Here is a 20,019-nt window from a genome sequence, read left to right as displayed (position 1 = left end):
ACTGGAGCATGTTCAACAGTTACTCTACATGAAGGAAGTTAGCTGTGCCCACTGGCAGAAATTCCTCCCTCCCTAGTATATTTGTGTACTAGAATGTCTCTGCTCACACCCGTCCCCCGTTCTGTGCCTGCTGTCCTTCCATCCTCCATCACCACCACCTCTGGGGAGGAAGTCATTTTCATTGCAGTTAGTCTGGTGCAGGTGGCACTACCTGCCACAAATTCTCTAGTTTTGTCTGTCACAATCCTGATGCTTTAAAAAGTTTATGTTCTTCCTTTATAATATCTGATCCCCACTCAGGTGGTGATGGGAAGTTGTACAGCACCCCCAAAAGACAGCCTCCCAGCAGTCACTCTGAGGAAGAGGGACTGTATCACATTTTGCTTCTGAATGTGAATGCCTGTGGTCTAATATTGATGGTGGCATATACCCAAGCTAACACTTACCTTAGAGTGCCTGAAGATATGAGCAGAGGTTAAAGCAGTATTTTTTCATTTGTGCAGTGGTTTCTGAAACACTCCTTCCAAATCTGATTTCCTGCCCGACTTGTACAATGGCGGGGGGGCGGGCAGCAATGTTGCTGGCAGCCCTCAAGATCTGCCAGCTCCCAGGCAGGAGTTACGCCCTCCAAATGGACGTAATTCTGATTTAAGGGGAGACTTCAGGAGGGGAACTAAGAGAACTATTCTGATTAAATCGGAGGTATTTGAGAAAGTTTGGAAAGAGGGCAAGTGATATTTAAAAAAAAATTATATGAGAAAAGGAGAATTACTGAGGAAGGAAAACATCTAGTCATTGTATCAAAATGTGTACCAGTCCTATAAACTTGGCAATTTATGTATAAATTGGAATATTGTCCATGAATGTAAAATTATTTGGAGACCTGTAGGTGAGGAATTTACGCTACAAATATAGTAAAATACTTTGACAGTGCACCTCATTATCCTAACAGCTCAGTTATACCACATGTTAAATCACATCCCTGAGTAAATATTCGTATGAATTAGCCTTCCCTGCAGCTCACTATGCTCCATTCATACTTTTTGTTGGTTCCTCGTAAGTGCCAATCTCTGTTTTGTCTTTGTGCTTTCTGCCCAAGCTATCTGAAATGTTTTTCTCATGCTAGCTCCTTCTCTTTTCTGTTTAAATGTCACATCCTCTTTCACTTTCCCTTACCACCTAATTTAATATCGGCTGCCTCTTATTTGCCTCCTAGAGTCTTATTTCCTGCACAACACTTAACTGTAATCTGTAATTATTTTATGTACTTACTTATTTGCTCTTTGTCTAATGAGCGTGAAGCTCCATGAAGGCAAAAACTTTGTGTCCTCTTCACCACTCTGTCCCCAGCATCTAGTGTAGTGGTTGGCACATGAGAGGCCTTCAGTGAATGTTTTCTGAATACGTGAAAGGGTGAATGGATGGAAGGATGCATGGATCTCTTGAAAATAGCATGGAAAGATTGAACAGGAGTGTGATCCTTGAATCTTTAGATTAATATTGTTAAGATTATTAATGGCAAGATAAAGTGTGAACACTTCATGCATTAAACATATACTGGGCAGTTTCAGTTAAGCAAATGCATGGTAATTTATGCTGATTGGTCAGACAATTTAATTTTCATGTTTTAACCAGGTGTTAAATAGTTTCAGGTAAATTAATGAATGTTTCTTCATAGTAATTCAGTTTTTTTCTAAAAAAGAAGGCTGCTCTCTGGAAGATACAAACCTGACCTTTGGAACTTAGCAGGAATGTAGACATTTTTCCATCCCACTGGTGGTGAGAGAGGAGGAGGATGGGAGACTGGTATTACAATGTATTGGTTGAATCATGTGAACTACTGTTTTTTTATATAACATTAGCTTTTGTGCTAATTGGAATTTTTCAGCCTCTCAGTATGAAGTGACATTTAAACTTCATTACCCTAAATACTGAAATGAAATTGACCAACAGTAGTCATCCTCTCTGTTCCCTTTTGCCCTATAGATAGTTGCAGGTAATATGGAAAAATGTTGGCAGCAAGTATGCCTTTGTAGTGGATTTGCTTTTTCGAGTTTTGTTTAGTATACTTTAAAGCTACCATTTCTTAGAGATGTTTTAGCCTGACACTGTTGAGCATAGAAACAAAAACCTAGGTATAATTATATTTTTTTCCTGGAGAATTCTTTTAACCCGATCATTTAAAAAATTGATATTAAAGGTCTAAAAATAAAATTATTTTTCTGTCAAAAGAATTCCTATTTATAGTAATGATTAAGAAGAGTTCTCTGTTAAAATTTCTGAAAAGCATTTTTTTTTTTGGAATTTCAGTGCTTTTGTTCCTAAAATTCAGTTATGGTTTAGGAATTTTAAATCCTATGTTAACAATGTTAACAAAATGTCAAGAAATGGAAGGTTGGTGCATAGACAAGCTTGGCCAGTGCTTGTGAGCCTTTCAAGTTTTTGAAAATCAAAGATGAAGTATAGTCACTGAAAAATTTTACTCTTATTTTAAGGTAATTGTTTTATTTTTATTTTTTTTATTTTTTTAAAGATTTTATTTATTTATTTGAGAGAGAGAGAGCACATGAGAGGGGGGAGGGTCAGAGGGAGAAGCAGACTCCCTGCTGAGCAGGGAGCCCGATGCGGGACTCGATCCTGGGTCTCCAGGATCATGACCTGAGCCGAAGGCAGTCGCTTAACCAACTGAGCCACCCAGGCGCCCTAAGGTAATTGTTTTAAAATTGAGATCTTTAAGGCTTAATTTTGAAAATACTTTGATATAAACTGGGGTTATTTATTTATTTATTTGGAATTATGTTTTGATTCTGCGACAGTAAAATTTATATCTGACGGACCTCTCCACAGGGTGGCAGCATTTTCAACTCTGCTTGAGTGCAAACCTGGGGAATGAGTCCCAGCAGAATTCCGAGGGAGAAATAAGCATGGGCAGGAGGCAGCTATCGACTCAACTCTTGTTTCGGGAAACTAGATCGGCTCTCCCGTGTGTGCGTGTAGTCCTCAGTGCCATCCACCCAACGCAAAGGAACAAAAGTGCAGAGGACCCGTGCCTCAGCAAAGATCGCCCTTTTTTATCGCCTAAATTTTTTTATTGTTCTGTTAATCCCCATACATTACATCGGTAGTTTTAGATAGAGTGTTCCATGATTCATTGTTTGTGCATAACACCCAGTGCTCCATGCAGAACGTGCCCTCCTCAATACCCATCACCAGGCTAACCCATCCTCCCACCCCCCTCCCCTCTAGAACCCTCAGTTTGTTTTTCAGAGTCCATCGTCTCTCATGGTTCTTCTCCCCCTCCGATTTCTCCCCCTTCATTCTTCCCCTCCTGCTACATTCTTCTTCTTCTTTTTTTCTTTCTTAACATATATTGCATTATTTGTTTCAGAGGTACAGATCTGAGATTCAACAGTCTTGCACAATTCACAGCGCTTACCAGAACACATACCCTCCCCAGTGTCCATCACCCAGTCACCCCATCCCTCCCGCCCCACCCCCCACTCCAGCAACCCTCAGTTTGTTTCCTGAGATTAAGAATTCCTATCAGTGAGGTCATATGATACATGTCTTTCTCTGTTTGACTTATTTCGCTCAGCATAATACCCTCCAGTTCCATCCACGTCATTGCAAATGGCAAGATCTCATTCCTTTTGATGGCTGCATAATATTCCATTGTGTATATATATATATATATATATATATATATATATATATATATTACCACATCTTCTTTATCCATTCATCTGTTGATGGACATCTTGGCTCTTTCCACAGTTTGGCTATTGTGGACATTAATAGCAAGCGTTCTAACTCGGAGAAACAACACTGAAGAGAAACCGTGCTTTAGCTACCGACGACCTCTGTGTGGGAGGAAGCAGTTTAGGGTGTACTGTGGGTGAGAGCCTGGGGACGGGTTCCGTTTCGTAAAATCGAGGGAGAGACAGGCCGGAGAGAAGGCAGCTGTCAACTCACACCATGGTTATGGGGCTAGTACCGTTGCCCCGGGTGTGTGTGCAGGCTTAATGAAAACCGCCTACCTCGAAGGAAAAACTCGGTGGAGAATCCATGCTTCAGCTAAAACAGCCGCTCCTGAGGGTGGAAGCATATTGTTGTGTGCGTGCGTGAGAACCCTGCAAGGGAGTCCAAAGCTTTTTGCGAGTGAGACTCAGGCCCCAGCAGAAGGCAGAACACGACTCCCCCTGTGTTTCATCAAGCTAGCACTGCGGCCCCACTTTTGCATGGAAGTCTCATCACTAGCGTTCTAACTCAAAGAAACAACAGTGTAGAGAAATCGTGCTTCAGTTACTGTCGACGTCCAGGCGGAGGAAGCAGTATACAGGGTACCGTGGGTGAGAGCCTGGGGAACGGTTTCCATGCGTGAAACCGAGGGAGAAACCGTTCCGGGCAGAAGGCACCTCTGGACTCAGATCTTGCTACCTGAAGCTAACACTACTGCTCCATGTATGCTTGGAATGCTCCGTGCTCAACACTGCCTTGGAAGGAACAAGCCTGTAAAGAATCCCAGCTACAGCTCATTCGCCTACCAGGCTACTAAGGCCACGAAGCAATGGTGTATAGTTACTGCCCTTTATGTAACATTGCCGTTCCTGAAGACGGAGGAATTTTACAGTGCTCCTGTAGGAGAGACCGGGAAAGGGTCCCATACGTGAAATGGAGTGAGAAACAGGCCGGTGTGGAAGCGAGCTCTAAACTCACCTCTTGTTTCTGATGCTAGTACCCTTGCCCCGGGGGTGCCTGCAGGCCTAAAGCCAACCACCTAACTCAAGGGAACAACTCTTTAGAGAATTCCTGCTTCGGCTAAAAGAGCCATGCCTCAGGGTGGACGCATTTTGCTGTGTGCAAGGGTGAGCGCACTGCAAGTGAGTCCAAAACCATTTTCCTTGTGAGACCCAGGCCCCGGAAGAAGCCAGAACACGACTCCGCACTTGCTCCATGAAGCTAGTACTGCGGCCCCACTTTTGAATGGAAGTCTAATAGCTAGCTTTCTAACTCGGAGAAACAACACTGTAGAGAAACCGTGCTTTAGCTACCGTCGACTTCTCTGTGGGCGAAGCAGTTTAGGGTGTACTGTGGCTGAGAGCCTGGGGACGGTTTCAATATCGTAATATCGGGGGAGAGAGAGGCCGGTACAGAAGGCAGCTCTCAACTGACATCATGGTTATGGCGCTAGTACCGTTGCCCAGGCTGTGTGTGCCGGCTTAAACACAGCCACCTAACTCGAAGGAAAAACTCGGCTGAGAGCCTGTGCTGCAGGTAAAACAGCTGCTCCTGAGGGTGGCAGCATTTTGTTGTGTGCGTGCGTGAGAGCACTGCAAGGGGGTCCAAAGCTTTTTCCGAGTGAGACTCAGGCCCCAGCGAAAGGCAGAACACGACTCCCCATGTGTTTCATCAAGCTAGCACGGCAGCCCCACTTTTGCATGGAAGTCTAATAGCTAGCGTTCTAACTCGAAGACACAACACTGTAGAGTAACCGTGCTTTAGCTACTGTCGACCTCTCTGTGGGCGAAGCAGTTTAGGGTGTACTGTGGCTGAGAGCCTGGGGATGGTTTCCATTTCGTAATATCGGGGGAGAGAGAGGTCGGTACATAAGGCAGCTCTAAACTCACTACATAGTTATGGGGCTAGTTCCGTTGCCCCGTGGGTGTGTGCTGGCTTAAACACAACCACCTAACTCGAAAGAAAAACTCAGTACAGAATCTGTGCTTCAGCTAAAACAGCTGCTCCTGAGGGTGGAAGCTTCTTTTGTGTGTGTGCGTGAGAGCACTGCAAGGTAGTCGCAAACCTAATTCGGAGGCAGCCTCAGGCAGCTGCAGAAGGCAGCACACGACTCCTCACTTATTTCGTGAAGCCAGCACTGCGGCCCCAATTTTGCATGGAGGTCTAATAGCTAGCATTCTAACTCGAAGAAACAACACTGTAGAGAAACCGTGCTTTAGCTACCGTCGACCTCTCTGTGGGCGAAGCAGTTTAGGGTGTACTGTGGCTGAGAGCCTGGGGACGGTTTCAATATCGTAGTATCGGTGGAGAGACAGGCCGGTACAGAAGGCAGCTCTCAACTCACATCATGGTTATGGGGCTAGTACCGTTGCCCAGGCTGTGTGTGCCTGCTTAAACACAGCAACCTAACTCGAAGGAAAAACTCGGTAGAGAGCCAGTGCTGCAGGTAAAACAGCTGCTCCTGAGGGTGGCAGCATTTTGTTGTGTGCGTGCGTGAGAGCACTGCAAGGGAGTCCAAAGCTGTTTGCGAGTGAGACTCAGGCCCCAGCGAAAGGCAGAACACGACTCCCCATGTGTTTCATCACGCTAGCACGGCAGCCCCACTTTTGCATGGAGGTCTAATAGCTAGCGTTCTAACTTGAAGAAACAACACTGTAGAGAAACCGTGCTTTAGCTACCATCCACCTCTCTGAGGGAGGAAGCACCTTCCCGGCTAACGTGGGTGAGAGCCTGAGGAAGGGGTTCCTTACGTGAAACCGAGGGAGAAGGAGTCCGGGCCAGAAGGCTCCTCTCGACTCAGCTCTTGTTACCTGAAGCTAACACTTCGGCTCCATGTGTGCATAGGAATGCTAAGGGCTCCACACTGATTTGGCAGAAAGAAGCCGGTCAAGAAGCCCAGCTTCAGCTCATTCGCCTCTCCACAGGGTGGCAGCATTTTCAAGTCTGCTTGAGTGCAAACCTGGGGAAGGAGTCCCAGCAGAATTCGGAGGGAGAAATAAGCATGGGCAGAAGGCACCTATCGACTCAACTCTTGTTTCGGGAAACTAGATCGGCTCTCCCGTGTGTGCGTGGAGTCCTCAGTGCCATCCACGCAACGCAAAGGAACAAAACTGTAGAGAACCCGTGCCTCAGCAAAGATCGCCCTTCTTGAGCGTGCACTTCATCTACTGTGTGTTTTTGTGAAAGCATGAGAAATGGAACCTAAACGTAACTCGGAGTGAGAAACAGGCCTGGAAGGAAGGCTGCTGTCGACTCACCTCTTGTTTGAGGAGATTAGCACTGCTGTACCCTGTGTGCCTGGATGCCTAGTTACCAGGCTACTAACACCAAGAATCAATCCTATAGAGTGACTGCGCTTGAGTTAACATTGCCATTCCTGAAACAGGAGGAATTTGACACTGCTCGTGTACGAGAGACCAGGCAAAGGGTCCCAGACGTGAAATGGAGTGAGAAACAGGCCGGTGCGGAAGGCAGCTCTCAAGTCACCTCTGGTTGATGAGGCTAGTGCCCTTGCCCCAGGGGTGCCTGCTGGCCTAAAGCCAACCACCTAACTCAAAGGAACAACTCTGTAGGGAATTCCTGCTTCGGCTAAAAGAGCCATGCCTCAGGGTGGACGCATTTTGCTGTGTGCATGCGTGAGCGCACAGCAAGTGAGTCCAAAACCATTTTCTGGCCCCGGAAGAAGCCAGAACACGACTCCCCACTTGCTCCATGAAGCTAGTACTGCGGCCCCACTTTTGCATGGAGGTCTAATAGCTAGCTTTCTAACTCAGAGAAAAAACACTGTAGAGAAACCGTGCTTTAGCTACCGTCGACCTCTCTGTGGGCGAAGCAGTTTAGGGTGTACTGTGGCTGAGAGCCTGGGGACGGTTTCAATATCGCAATATCGCGGGAGAGAGAGGCCGGTACAGAAGGCAGCTCTCAATTCACATCATGGTTATGGGGCTAGTACCGTTGCCCAGGCTGTGTGTGCCGGCTTAAACACAGCCACCTAACTCGAAGGAAAAACTCGCTTGAGAGCCTGTGCTGCAGGTAAAACAGCTGCTCCTGAGGGTGGCAGCATTTTGTTGTGTGCGTGCGTGAGAGCACTGCAAGGGAGTCCAAAGTTTTTTGCGAGTGAGACTCAGGCCCCAGCGAAAGGCAGAACACGACTCCCCATGTGTTTCATCAAGCTAGCACGGCAGCCCCACTTTTGCATGGAAGTTAATAGCTAGCCTTCTAACCGAAGAAACAACACTGTAGAGAAGCCGTGCTTTAGCTACCGTCGACCTCTCTGTGGGCGAAGCAGTTTAGGGTGTACTATGGCTGAGAGCCCTGGGACGGTTTCAATATCGTAATATCGGGGAGAGACAGGCCGGTACAGAAGGCAGCTCTCAACTCAGATCATGGTTATGGGGCTAGTACCATAGCCCAGAGTGTGTGTGCAGGCTTAAACATAGCCACCTAACTCGAAGGAAAACCACACATATAAAACTGGGGAGCCATCAAAGCATTTTGAGAGGGGCATGATAGGCTTTGACTTAGAGTTTAAAAGGTTTTCTCTGGATATTCTATTGAGAACAGTCTACAGGATGACATAGGGAGATGGAAAAGGGACCAATTAAGAGGCTGTTATAATAATCTGGTAAAAAAATGGTGAGAGGTAGCAGAGAAGGCCCTATGAAGTGCTTGAATTTGCAATATATTGAAGGCAAAGTCAATAGTGTATGCTATTTGGGCGGGCATATGATAGACATCAGAATGATTTTAGGATTTGGGGCCTGGATGACTGAAAGAATGGAGTTGCTACCAACTACAATTTGGAATGTGATCAATGGAGCAGATACTACAGGAGGATGAGGGAGCAGTAATTTTGGACATAAGCCTGAGATACTTGTCGCGCATCCAAGTGGAGATATCATGTGGGCAGTTGGATACATAGGGAGAAACTTAAGGGAAAGAGTGGTAAGGGAGGAGATGATCCTAGTTGTCTGAGTTGGGGTGTGTGTGTGTGTGTGTGTGTGCATGTGTATGTGTAGTATCAGCATATAGGTAACATTAAAAGCCATGAGACTAGATGAGATTACCAAGGGGCAAAGTCCAAGCTGGAAATAAAAGAGAGAATGAAGAAGAAAGCTTTGTGTTGTGGTGTTAAAGGAAGAGAAGAAAGTATGAAATAGTTATTTAGGAGAATGGGGACAGTGAATAGAGAAAGGAAATACAGTATTATTTCCAAGATGCATTAAAGGCACCTCTGAAGTTCATGGTCATAAATGTAAAGTAAGACCAGTCAATATGGTTTATGTTTCCCTCCAGCCATGTTCAGTTGTATGAAGACAGGTTGAGTACAAATGGAAAGTTGGGTTTAACATTTTAGACAACATTAAATATACCCTGCATGAACGATAGCTATTTGGGGAAATATATTGATAATTAGCATCAGACTTATGTTTAAGGAGAGAAGTCTGTATGTGCCAAGAATATTAGTCTTTTGGATGTACTTGGTTAGTCCAAGTATATAGGTTAAAAGGATATAATTAAATATATACATAGAAAAAAGGTACTCTGCATAGAAAAAAATTACCAAGTTTTCATAATGGAGAAAGTAGGGAATGAAGAGCAACATGGCAGGAATCCAAAGGTCTGAGGGAGATGGAAATCTCCCTCACTAAGAAGAAATTTCTGGTGTCCAGGCAGCCAAGGAGCATTTATGAACAACAGTGACTAGTTTAATTATAACTTATTTTCAATATGTTAGGATAATAAAATCCAGTTACTCTAAACATTCAATAGAGACTGCCATGCACACAAAAACCTGAGTGAATGTGGGGAAAATCAGGCATAAGAGAAAACAAAGTGAGGCAAGAGTCAGAGCTCAAGAGAAGCAAGAACTTGAGATAAAAACTATTAGGGAAGACCTAAACCCACAGGGATGTGCAGAAAATTAGAAAGACATTAGACATGACATAGAGTTTGTGAGTTCAGGTCAATTTTTTTATTAAATTTTAAACAATAACAATAACTGATATTTCAGTTAAATAATGATAATAGCTACCATTTTTTGAATGCCTACTATGTGCCATACATGCCTACAGATGTGCCTACTGTGAATAAAATTTTTTTTAATTACAAGAACTTGGAAGAAAGGTATTATTAAATTTCATGATATAAAACATCTGCTTGTTTGTACTTTTTATAATTGATATGTGCGATGCATTTGATATTTATCAATTTTATGATACTGTTATTAAATTGCTGCCATGTCTTATGTTGGATATTAAAATTAAGGAAATGTGACAATATTGTCTCTATATAAGTGATGAAATTAAAATTCAGAAAGATTATTTAACTTCTCTAATTTCCCTTTGATGACTAAGCCATCTAGGTCTCTAGGACTCCAAACCTCTAATACCTCATCTAAATTCTAGTTTATTTTTCCACTGTTTTAGAACCAGTCCTTATTCAGCCTAGCAAGCTTAATTCCATTTGCATACCCAAGAATACATGTTCGTGTCACGAAAGCAAAACATTTTCCCATAGCAACAGCTCATCAACCTAAAAAAAAGAAAAATCTTGTCAGTGGGGATACAGAAAGCATCTTGGTGGTAGAGACAAAAACAAGTGATGTAACTATCTGATTTATCAAAGAAAGCAGAGGGGTCACAAAGAATAAGATAAATTCTGAAGGATAGAAAGAAATCTTGTTTTCTTAGTCAAGTAGAGAAAAGAAAAAAAAAAAAATCAGCCAGAAGTAATGGCTGAACTTGAAACACAAGAGTGAAACAATCAGTTGTCAAAAACAAACGATTCAACCAAAGCTATTATTTCATGGTAGAACAAGTTTTTATAAAACCATTAGTCTACTATTAAGTCATTCATCAAGTAACCCCAACATACCTTTCAAGAAGATGTCCTTGTATGGATCTAAGCTATTCCAACCAGCCTGTGAGTCTTATGTTTTCCCAAACTGCACTATGTATTTTAGGTCCTAGGCTTAAGAACTCATGGCCCAGGTCTGAAGCTGTGGCTGAAGAGGCCAGAAATTAACTAAAACTGGTATTAGGTGTTAGGTGGGAGATGAAGAAGGTAGGAAGAATAGTAAGTCACAAGAGAGGGGGAATTCTGAACAGATATATAGATGTATATAGATATGTGTGTGTGTGCGTGTGCGTGTGTGTATGTGTGTGTGTGTGTAATAAATTCTAGCAGTCCGGGGAAGGAAGTACCAAGTAATACAATTAGAGCCACTGGGGAAGAGCTGTATTGGAAATATTATGCCCAGGGAATAGGCAAAATGGTTAGTGAGATAAGGTCCTAGAATACAAATTCATGGCAGTCATGAAATAAAGAGATTCATGTCAGAACAATGGCAAATGATGCATACAGTTAACTGAGATTTTTTTTAGCCATTTGCATTCTACCTTTTTTGCTACCACAAGCTTTCTCTGTTATAGTGATCCATTTCAGAAACCACTGAGTACCTCTATGACTCTATGCCTTAGATGCTCTACTGTTAAAATTTTGATCTGTTAAATTCCTATCCATATTTCAGCAATTTTTATCTAAAATAACTCAGCACTTAAACAACTTCCTCCCAAAGAACTGGTGAGGCTACCTAGACTTCTTACATTGGAATGCAATCAGTAGACTTTTAATTTTACAGCTTTTCTACAGTCTTTCAGCTTATACCTACTGTTCATACCCTTTATCCATGTATCTAATGGGTTGTCTTTTACTTACTGATTTCTAGATTTTCTTTATAGGTAATGAATACTAATCTTTTATTGTTACATGCATTGCAAATATCTTCTCCCAGTGTATGATTTTTCTTAACTTTGTTTATAGGATCAATTTACCAATACCTTCATTTGTGGTTTGTCACTTTTCTTTTGACCTCCTTTAAGAAATCCTTTTTGGGGTGCCTGGGTGGCTGAGTTAAATGTCTGCATTAGATCATGATCCTGAGGTCCTGGGATCAAGTCCTGAGTTGGGCTCCCTGCTCAACAGGGAGTCTGCTTCTTTCTCTCCCTTTCCTGCTCTCTCTCATGTGCTCTCTCCCTCTCTCTCATAAATAAGTAAAATCTTAAAAAAAAAAAAGAAACCTTTTCCCATTAGTACATAATTACAGTCTCCTACATTCTCTTTCAAAAGTTTTAAAGTTTTGCTTATTATGTCTTTTTCTTTAATCAATCTAGAATTTTTGTATAGAGTGTGGGATAGGATACCAATATTTTTTCTGTATGTAAGCCAATTGTTCTAGTACAATGTAGTTATATTTCACCATTTCACCATTTCTCACTTATTTCTAATGCTACCTATTATATTTACAAAGTCCCATATATGAATGAATCTATTTGCCTTCTGTATTATGATTAACTCTTTTTCCTGACTTTCAAAGCCCTATATTATCAAATCATATAGACCTCCAGTGTATACCCTAAAGACAACAAAAGCACTAAACCCACATTATCAGAAAAATCTTTGAGCTTGAAAGTAATATATGTTTTAAATAATCTGATATATAATTTTATAGATAAAAAACACAAGCCCAAAGAAGCTAAATGAGTTGCCCAAGGTGATTCAACCAGTCTAGTGTTAAAGCCTGTTCTAGAAATATGTTTACTCCATATATACTGCCGTGCATTGTCCACAGAACCAATGTTCAGCAAATATTAGATTGATTTACTGTTGGAATCAAATGACAGCATCAAATTAAATCAAATGGGGGACATGTGACTCGCTCAGTGCCCACTATGTGTTGGACACTATGCTAATATTCCCCTAAAACCAGAGTGATTTGCCTTTGAACTTTGGCCCATGAGTTCCAGTTTGTGTGCTCTTTTCTCTGCCTCTGTACCATGACTGATAATTATGAGAATACTTGTAGTCTGATAAGAAGATTCTATTCAAACTTGATTCCTACATTGCTGTAGTGCAATTTTCTCCAACATGCAGAAGAGAGCATTTTGGAAAACCACTGAATTATATGTAAATGTGTATGTACATTATACAGGAATTATGAAGATAGACTTTCTTCTTAGAAATTAAAACTAAAACTGTTACCTACGTCTCTTGCTTCCACTTACTTATTCCATGAACATATGGTAAGAATCCCCAGTGGCTTTTACGGCTATCATTAATAACATTTCTGTCTAATAGGGTCTTATATCTAATTGTGGAATTAGGCTCATAGACAAACATTTATAATTCAATTGTAGTAACTGTTATTAAATAGATAAGAACAACAAGTTACAGAAAAGTAGAACAAAAGATCAGAAATGATCACTCTACCTGGTAGAGTCCAGGAAACCCTTAAGAGTGGGAGTATATAGCTGAACTGAAAGTACAGGAAGGGAAACAAGTATTTGTGCATAGATATAAATGCTGATATAGAACATTATGACACAAATTTTTATTAAAGAATGGTGAAATTTTGTGTTCGTTGGTGATGTGTCAAACTTTTCTTCCCAAGATCTCACATTGTCATCAATATTGCTTAATATTTGTTAAGCAATTATTTTCCCTAGGTGCTATGAAGGCCTTGGGAATACAGGTGCAGACAATATAGATTTGATTACTGCTTTCAGAGGTAGGGTATCTACATAACTTAGCTTTGCGTACACTTTGATATCGCAAAGAAATACTATTAATAATTACAGTTTGACAACAGATATAAATCAGGATTGCCCTGAACTAACTAGAATTTGTCACCATATACAAAGGAAAATAACAGTGTGCAGTGTGACTATACAATGGGGTCCCTAACCCTTTTTAAGGTGTCATATAGAAGGCTGTGTAAATGAAATTTCTCCATAGAATCAGGGCAGGCTTTATCAGGATGCAACCCGTGCAGTTGCCCTATACCTAGACGGTCTCCGCATCTGGTTTAAACCTCTACTGTTGCTGTCTTGAAATTGTGAATATTGTTTTAAATTTAATTTATTTATTTGACAGAGAGAGACACAGCGAGAGAGGACGCACAAGCAGAGGGAGTGGGAGAGGGAGAAGCAGGCTTCCTGCTGAGCAGGGAGCCCGAGGCGGGGCTCCATCCCAGGACCCTGGGATCATGACCTGAGCCCAAGGCAGACGCTTAATGACTGAGCCACCCAGGCACCCCTGTGAATATTTTTTTGAAAAGGGGCCCCACATACTCATTTTGTGCTGGGCCCAGCAAATTATGTATACAATACTATATAGAAAATACATAATCTGCTTTAGTAGGATGACAATCAAAAATGCCAGAGGATTCATGGACCATATAGCATGAGGCTTGTTGAAGGACCTGGAAATACTGGATTAAAAATATCTAAAAGATGAATTAATAGCTTCCCTAAAATTGAAAGTTCAGATGGGTCAAAGGAGAAGTAGAATTTTGTAGTTCAGTTCCAGAAGAGGGAAGAAGAATTCTTGGGAATCATAGGAAAACAGGAAAGGCAGAATTTTACTACAGTGGAAGGCAAGACATCATTACATGTAAACTCCCCAGTATCAGGTATTAAATCTGAGGCTTGGTGACCATCAAGTCATGATTGTTAAGAACAAATATTTCTTTTTTTTTTTTTTTTTTAAGATTTTATTTATTTATTTAATTGACAGAGAGAGAGAGAGAGAGAGAGCGAGAGAGGGAACACAAGCAGGGGAAGTGGGAGAGGGAGAAGCAGGCTTCCCGCGAGGAGCCCGATGTGGGGCTCGATCCCAGGACCCTGGGATCATGACCTGAGCCGAAGGCAGTCGCTTAACCGACTGAGCCACCCAGGCGCCCAAGAACAAATATTTCTATTCATTAAGAAAAGAATGAGAGGACTACATAGTCCAAACCAATCCTAAGATATCATATTTATGAAATACACTGAAACTTTCTTGTCAAAATGACTCATATTTCAGAATTCTATGAAGTGAAGAAGGGAACAAGAAACAATCTTTCAATTATCTTTTACTTGAAGCAGGGAAAAGGAAGAGAAAGTATAGAAGACTGATAGTATGCTCGCTTAAGAAGTGTACAAATCGGGGCGCCTGAGTGGCTCAGTCGTTAAGCGTCTGGCTTCGGCTCAGGTCATGATCCCAGGGTCCTGGGATCGAGCCCCACATCGGGCTCCTCGCTCCGCGGGAAGCCTGCTTCTCCCTCTCCCACTCCCCCTGCTTGTGTTCCCTCTCTCACTGTGTCTCTCTGTGTCAAATAAATAAATAAAATCTTTAAAAAAAAAAAAAAAAAAGTGTACAAATCATGCTGACCTTAGTTCCGGTTATGAGTCCCAAGACATGGCTTTAAAGTTAGCAAATGCTAATAATTGCTCTTTCTTCAACAAATGAATCGAATTTAGTTGCATAAGCTCTGCAAAGAACTTGTGAATTAAGACTTGATGTATCATTTTATAGATGAGGAAACTGAAGCTCAGAGTTGACTTTTTTTAGTCTATATAGCAGATGATTAGTTAATTGGTTTGTTTACTCATGAAGTAACTATTTTTTTAAAAGCTTTTATTTATTTATTTGACAGAGGGAAGGAACACAAGCAGGGGGAGTGGGAGAGGGAGAACCAGGCTTCCCGCCAAGCAGGGAGCCCGACACGGGGCTTGAACCCTCATGACTTGAGCCCAAGGCAGACGCTTTAAAAACTGAGCCACCCAGGCGCCCCATGAAGTAACTATTTTTTGAGTACCTAGTATGTTCAGGCACTGTGCTATGTACTAAGAATGCAAATATGAACAAGACAGAGTAGAGTTTATACTGCAACAAGTTAGCCAGGATATAGTAAACTTCTTTGCTTTGTTCTGTTCAAAAGGAAAAAACTCAGGCAACTTTTTTTTTGGTCAAGCAATTGTTATTTGGGGTAATTCTGATTTGCATGAACCATGTTTATTTAGCCTTTATTTCAAGCCTATGTGAATCTGGCACTATTATATCAGGAAGTGAATAAGGTATGTTCCTTGTCTTTTGAGAGGTATAAAAGAGACCTATATAAACAACTGACTGCAAGTACAAAACAGAATGAAATAAGTAGTAAATAGACTGGGAAATATTATAAAATGGGAGAGCAGAAGGAGAGGGAGACTCAAATGTGACTAGGCTATCAAGAAAGGTCAAAATTTGTGGAAAAGGTGAACTGAGAAACATGACAAGGGGAAAAAAGTTCAAAATTATGAGAATAAGTTTCAAAAGAGGAAACGCTATGATGTATCAAGCCATATATCCACAGCACATAACATAGTAACTAGCATATATCCAGTTAATAAGCAATAAGTATTTATTAAATTCATTAATATAAGAATTAATTTACTGCTGTGTGTTTAATGTTGAACAAGGAGAAAGAGCAAAATCACATTGTTATGAATATCCATGGAACATTTGAGTAGTGAGAAGACTGATAAGTATGAATGGTAAGTGATATGACAGGGTTTATGGACAGTGCTTATGGAAGAAAGAGGGAATGATGCTTGAAAGACAAGTAGGAATCAAATTGTGGAAAGCCTTATTTTTTAGATGAAGCTTGAAGTGAACTCACAGCAAATGACAAACCAGGAACTTTTAGCACCTAGCACCTATTACAGTGTCTTAAACAATAGTACGCTATATAAGTTTGCTGAATGAATAAGTAAAAATGTGAAATAATAAATGAGGGAAAGAGTGACATCTATCAGTTTATTCAATAAACGTTTATTGAGCACAGTTCTGGTCTAAGTACTGTGAAACAAGAACAATGATGTCTATCCTCATTTACTTCCTCAGTTAATGTGATATATACACGGGTCCAGCCAACAGTGACAGTACTATGTGAGATGAGTACGAGAGCGAGAGAGAAAGCCCTTTGGAACACATTAGGAAGACTTCCTAACCCAGCTTCTGTGGATTTTCAGATTTATTTTATTTTGGATTTTTCAGGACAGAGTGGTTAGTGAAGGACAATTAACAAGAAAAAAAGTGACGTCTACATTAAGGCATGAAATCATGCAGGAGCTGAGGGGAAGTAAGAATAAAGTGTACAGAGTAGGTAGAAAGGTTGACTAAAAATATTCAAAGAAGGCAATAGGAAGAGCTAAGGGTACAGAAGTAGAAAGGAAAGCGATGAAAGATAAAATTGGAAAAGAGAGAAACCGAATGCCAGCATAACAGTAGGGTGACTACAGCAGTAGCTCACAGGAGAGGCAGCTAAGGCCATGGCAGTGACAGTGGAAAAGGAGGATGTCTTTCTGACTTCCACATACTCAGTGTTCAATAACTACTGCATGACAACAGGATTTGAGGACTAACTGCTTATGTGGGGTAAAGAAAGAGAAGAGAAAATGGACTCTGAAGTTTCTAGTTTGAGTGATTAAATTGATGTAGTCTATATAATTTGAGATTGGAAATATAGTTGTTGACCAGATTTTGAGGCTAAATTAGTCAATTTAGTTTTGGACATAACTTGTTTAAGAAATCTGCCTGCCATCTTTCTGGCATTCCCTAGCTGAGTGGAAATATATCTGGAGCTCAAACATCGTGGTGTTAAAGAGCAACCCTTGGGAGAATCTTCTCCATTATACCACCAGGTAGCAATTTTTCCTTTTCACGGAAAGCAAATGAAATTAACAAGTGGTGGCTATTTTCTATTTTTCTTAAGTAAGAGATTGACAATATGTGCTTGCCCTTTCCAAAAAGGTAGGCTGCTTCTCTACATTAAGTGATTACACAACACATCTGCTAATCTCCTATTGAAAGCCATTTTACTTAGAAATCATGCTTGTTTATCTTTTTATGTTTATGCCTAAATAAGTAACTTGTAGGAAAATATGTCCCTTTGAATATTGAATAAAGCAAAACAAAATTATGCTTGGATGTTTCTTAATTTCTGCAGAAGGAGGATAATGAAAGGAATCTGAACAACCCCTTCTCCTTGATGAAAGAGTTGCCCAAAGGAACTTGTCTTTAGACTACTAGAAAGATCCTTCTATATCCACTCTTTTCACTAAGCTAGCCCTGCCAGGACTTCGTAGAACACTGACACATCTCACCTTTGACAAAGACCTGAATGCAGCATTTCTTGGCATTTGTTTTATGGGACATTGAGGGAAAGTAAGAACATTTCACTGGATTTCATCTGTTGATGCCCTGAAATGTTGTTCTGATTGCAGCCAGAGAAATCAAAGTATAGTTTAGCCGAGACAGGGAGCCATCCTTTATTTTAAAGTCCATTAGAACTTTCATAAAGACAGATATAGCATTTGAGTCAGAACATCATCTAGGCAAATATAGCATTTGAGTCCATGAGAAAGAATAAAAAGAAGAGAAACAGAGGCAGAGAGAGGGAGAGTGGGGAGAGAGGGCAAGAGAGAAAGAAGGAAGGAGAGAGAAGAGAAGGGGAGGGGAAGAGAGGGAAGAGGGAAAAGGTTGAGATGAACAATCTAAACTGAATATTCTAAAGAAACAAAATTTTGCAGTGAAGAAGAGAAAAATGAAAGAGGTTCAAGGGAAGGTGATGAGGAATGGTGGAAAGGGTGAAGACAGAGGTGAGACCCTATATCTGACCATCATGAGTTCTTTAGTAATTTTGGGTGAACCACTTTATACACACATTCCAACTTGGATGCAATGGAAAAAAAATCACTAAGTTTAGAGATGATACTTATGAGAGTAGTGATAAATGTGTGACGAGACATAGGTGTGTGTGAAATATTTTAGGCTTTTAAGAGAATATCCGACTTTTACATCACAGCATATTCCTCTTAGCTCCATTTCTCTACTTAGCCTCAATAGCTGTGATAAGGTCTGGTGGGATGACAAAATTAGCCTCTTATAAAGAGTCTATTTCTCATTGAGCCCGTCCCTCAGTATTTTGAGTGGAGAACAGAAATCAAATACACAAGTTCAATGCATTTTAGTCATTCAGGTTAATTCTTTTGATACAGATATATTGGCCAGATAGATGACACTTATGTTTAATCATTTTTCAATTCCAGTTATTCTTAATCCTAATTATGCTTGACCTGATTTACAGTGAACAGAAATTCATTTCCAACTAAGTAAACAGGAACCATAGAGCTTTTGTTATTTGTTAGAACAAGCCTTGTTAAATAGCAAGCATCTGCTCTCCATTCCAATTATTGTTTGTAGGTTTTAAGGGTCTAGGTTAAGTAGAGTTGTCAGATTTCACTTTGTTGGATAATGAAGTCAGAAAATGAATTAATAACAGCAGCTCAAGTCTGTCCCATTTTACAGCTTGCTAGTGCATCCAGTAGCTCATTGGATTCTGATATTGCTGGGAGGAAGTATGTCTGGCTCTTCATCTGTATAATGGGGATAGGAATCATATCCTCCTCCTAAGGTTGTGGTGGGGATTAAATGATTTAATAAATGCAGGGAGCTTAAAATTGTGCTGGGCACATAGCAAATATTCAATAAGTATTAGCTATTTTTTGTTGATCCTATTATTATGGTTATTAAGTTCATTGTACTTTGTAAAGTCTGTATCACACTGAGAGAAGAAGGACAGGAAAAAAAGATGATGAGACAGGGAGAGGGAGGGAGACAGGCAGGGAGATGAATGTAAAGAAGAAGGGATTAATATTAGACTTATAGTTGAGAGGATCTAAACCTTGCCTATTTGAAAAGGCTATTTGGGGTAGTGCCATGTCATTAAGTAAAGTAGATTGAAGCAGATATATTAAGGTGGTATTGATTAGCTTTGTAAATATCCATTCTCTTGCAGTCAGTAATGGGAGATTTTTTTAGATTAGAAGGAATGTGAGAAGACAGGGCTTTCCAGGGATTCAATTGAAGGATTAGGAACCACTAACCATTTGTATGACCCTGTGTGTTTATAATTAATATGCCAGGGCCAGAGCCACTTTCTCTATAATGTGGACCTCAATAATGGTTTCTTATATTTATCTCGTGATGAGGCTACTAAAGTAAATTCAGAAAGGCATTTGGAATCTTTCACATAGGCTGAATATAATAATAAAGAGTTTCAACAGATTGTACTCTGCAGTTGTTTTTATTCGTTGTTTCTTTTGTTCTATCTAGCCTGAGTTTAAGTCCTCATCATGCCTCATCTGAATGCTTGTATAACTTCTCACTTTTCAGTTCTTCCTTCCTTCAATCTATGTGCCATAATACCAAACACAGATCTGATCAAATTAATCCTATTGCCCAATGAATAATCAAGTTTATCACTATAATATGGATTTCACAACCTGAGACTAGAAACTTTACTAAACCTTATTCATTGTGTCCTCATCTTTATAAGACATTATTCATTATACCCTTGTCTTTATAGGGGTCATCCAGGCTAATTTGCCATTGCTGTTTTACCATCATTTGCTGTGT

Source organism: Halichoerus grypus, chromosome 14 (assembly GCF_964656455.1).
Source record: "Halichoerus grypus chromosome 14, mHalGry1.hap1.1, whole genome shotgun sequence".
NCBI lineage: Eukaryota > Metazoa > Chordata > Mammalia > Carnivora > Phocidae > Halichoerus > Halichoerus grypus.
The sequence above is the reverse complement of the archived record's forward strand: the minus strand, read 5'-3'. Positions refer to the sequence as shown.